This window comes from Schistocerca gregaria, unplaced genomic scaffold (genome assembly GCF_023897955.1).
Source record: "Schistocerca gregaria isolate iqSchGreg1 unplaced genomic scaffold, iqSchGreg1.2 ptg000317l, whole genome shotgun sequence".
Taxonomy (NCBI): Eukaryota; Metazoa; Arthropoda; class Insecta; order Orthoptera; family Acrididae; genus Schistocerca; species Schistocerca gregaria.
Genome location: NW_026061795.1, coordinates 16139944 through 16142911, shown reverse-complemented (window position 1 = coordinate 16142911; position 2968 = coordinate 16139944). Strand labels below are relative to the sequence as shown.

Here is a 2968-nt window from a genome sequence, read left to right as displayed (position 1 = left end):
GTCTCGGAGAGAAGGAAATTCACCCCCAGATCCGGCTCCACGTTTCTGAAAATGGTTCATTATGAAAGCATTATGAAAGCATATCTGACAATTCGTATTCGGCTAATCTGTTACAATTTTTAAAAACTACGTGTTTCACTGGTTTTTAACTTCGAGCATAAGGGGATGAAAATTTTAATGAAATATTTATTGCGTTATATTAAAATATTTTAAATCTGCATCTACGAAAACCGGTATTTCACTTCTCAATTAGATATAAAGAAATATGCGTTATACAAACAAGAATACAAACGGCTTGATTAACAAAAACCTTGGACCCCAGCTGTCAGCATTGCTTTTTGGTCATTCAGCAAAAGACCATGCTTCAACGGCGTTAAGTTTAGAAAAGTTTAGAAAGTGTTGCAGTTTATAAAAGACATAAAAAAACGATTAAAGAAAAAATGCTTTGCAGACCATGAACGGTCTAAGTAAGTAAAGAAGCGGATGATAAGCTAGCTCTTTATGCAAATAAGTTGGTCAGTTTAAGTTCCGAGACATGTCATGCAGCAGGAACGGAATCCTATAGTTGCTACGATTGGCTAAAGGAAAAGTTTTGCAGAATCACGCGAAATCACTTCTGCAAGTGGCTGAGAATCTCGTAATGAATAAAAATTCTGTACTGAGAATTCCAAGGTGGGAGAGGCGAGATTCCTCCCCCCCCCCTTCCCCCTTCTCACAATCCTATCCTTCTTTACCTACAGCAAAAAATAAATAAATAAATAAAACTAGAGAAATTTCTACTGTGAAACTATTTGCATACAAGAGAACGGCCATTAAAATTTAACTCTTCAAAGTTTTAAGCCCTGCCCCGTTCGAAAATTCAATTTCTTTGTAGTTGCATTTTTTAAAGGTGTACTTGTCTAGACTCCTGAAACGGAAAGGTTTTTTTTTTTTTAATTCGTGCTTTACAAAAGTTTCTACAGTCCATTGTTTGAAGCAGTGTCACGGCTGCCATGAGCCGCGCGGGGTACCCGCCATGTGTCCAACGCCTTGTCACGGTTCGCGCGGCTCCCCCCGTTGGAGGTTCGAGTCCTCCCTCGGGCATGGTTGTGTGTGTGTTGTCCTTAGCATAAGTTACTGTAAGTAGTGTGCAAACATACGGACTGATGGTTCAAATGGCTCTGAGCACTTTGGGACTTAACATCTGAGGTCATCAGTTTCCTAGAACTTAGAACGACTTAAACGTAACTAAATTAAGGACATCACACACATCCATGCTCGAGGCAGGATTTGAACCTGCGACCGTAGCGGTCGCGTGGCTCCCGACTGAAGTGCCTACAACCGCTCGGCCACATCGGCCGGTCTATCATGTATTCTAGAAGAGCTGCACGGTCGTCAGTGGCGCCTGTTCTTTCTAGAACAGTTACTATCTTCATATCTATGGTTAAACGTCACCCAGCCATTGACCTTCGTCTGTGCGAATGCGCACAGGCTACCGGAAATCTTACGGGAATCGTCACCTTAGTGTGAGCCAGTAATGAGTGGATGGACAAATACCTATTAAGTACATTACGTAATCGGATTGTGGGCGGTTCGGGGTGTGAGTCTCACGGGAAGCGTGCGAGGGATAAATTCCTGCAGTCGTGCTGTTCATTTGTGCCCTCGATAGCTCAGATGGATTGAGCGTCTGCCTTGTAAGCAGGAGATCCTGGGTTCGAGTCCCAGTAGCGGCACACTTTTCAGCTGTCCCCATCGAAGTATATCAACAACACCTGTCGGCAGCTGAGGGTTTCAATTAATTATCAGTTGTGTAGGTGATTCGATGAACCCTTTGCCAGGCACTTAAATGTGTTTTGCAGGGTATCCATATAGATGTAGATGATAACTCGTCCCGTGTCGCACGTGCTCAAAAGGATTCATACTGCAGAATGCATGCAAACATACTCACCGAAAATACGGACGAATATCAAGTGCAGGCTGCCGAGTGCTGCATATCCAGCTTAGACAGATCGGCTTTTCCTGCCAAGAAGAACAGGAAGTTGCTGTCTAGGAACAATCAGAGGTAGAGGAAGGGCTGATAAATACTCCTTGAATTGCAGACTAAACGTAAATAACGAAAATACATTTTTGGTAAAAATTGGTCAAAACATAATCGTTTGCCCTCCGTATTGGATTAGCTGTTTTGAATATTGAAAATCTGACTTCAGATTCGTTTTCAGCGACATTAAGAATATATGTGTAACACTCAGTTCATGCAAATCGAAGTAATAATATAACTAAATGTTTTCCCTAAACTTTGAACACTTGTTTTTTTCGAGTAACGATTTTCTCAGAACGGCATGCAGCATAAATTAAAAGTGGTTCGATCTCTTAACTTCTACCTCTGACCCCTAAAAGTAAACACTTTTCTTAGGAACTTATAGCTATATTATGACATTTGTTAATATTAACTAATTTTTGTGTAGGCATAAGGAGTGAAACATACCCCTCAAAATCGAACTCAAAGTTCGAATTAGCACTGTATCGTTAAATTTAAGGTTGTTTCATTGCGGTTAGGTATGCGCTCCCATTAATTTTATGTATTATCGACTGATGTAATCCATTTTCAATTTCAGAGAAATTGAATTCAGGTAACATCTGAGGTGCCACACTGCACGCACTCTGCGTACTCCAGTCTCGCAAGCCCTTGATCAAATCATAATTACGGGCGCCATTTTTTATTGAAAATCTAAAATTAAGCTCATAGTATTGTCACTCGTAATTCCCAAACAGATCGTTCGAATGTATTTTCATTGTCTCAAAAAAAATTTCAAATTTACCCTTTTTTGCTCATTTGTATGAGAACCTGGCCGTAACGCCGGAATATAGTCACTAGATTTTTTTTCAGAGACGCTGTACGTTCGCGAGAAGACTTTCGTTCTGCGCGTGTCGAAGGACATTCCTCAGATATTACTGTGTGTGTGCTACTCAGTCGTGCCATTTAAGTGTA

The 2968-nt window shown here is 40.9% G+C and overlaps 1 non-coding gene across 1 annotated transcript; it reads left to right on the top strand.

Annotated features, from left to right (window-relative positions):
* The first annotated feature begins 1637 nt into the window (after positions 1–1637).
* Trnat-ugu (transfer RNA threonine (anticodon UGU)) lies at positions 1638–1712 on the top strand. The gene has a single exon. It is a non-coding gene; the product is annotated as a tRNA-Thr (tRNA).
* The last annotated feature ends 1256 nt before the right edge of the window (positions 1713–2968 follow it).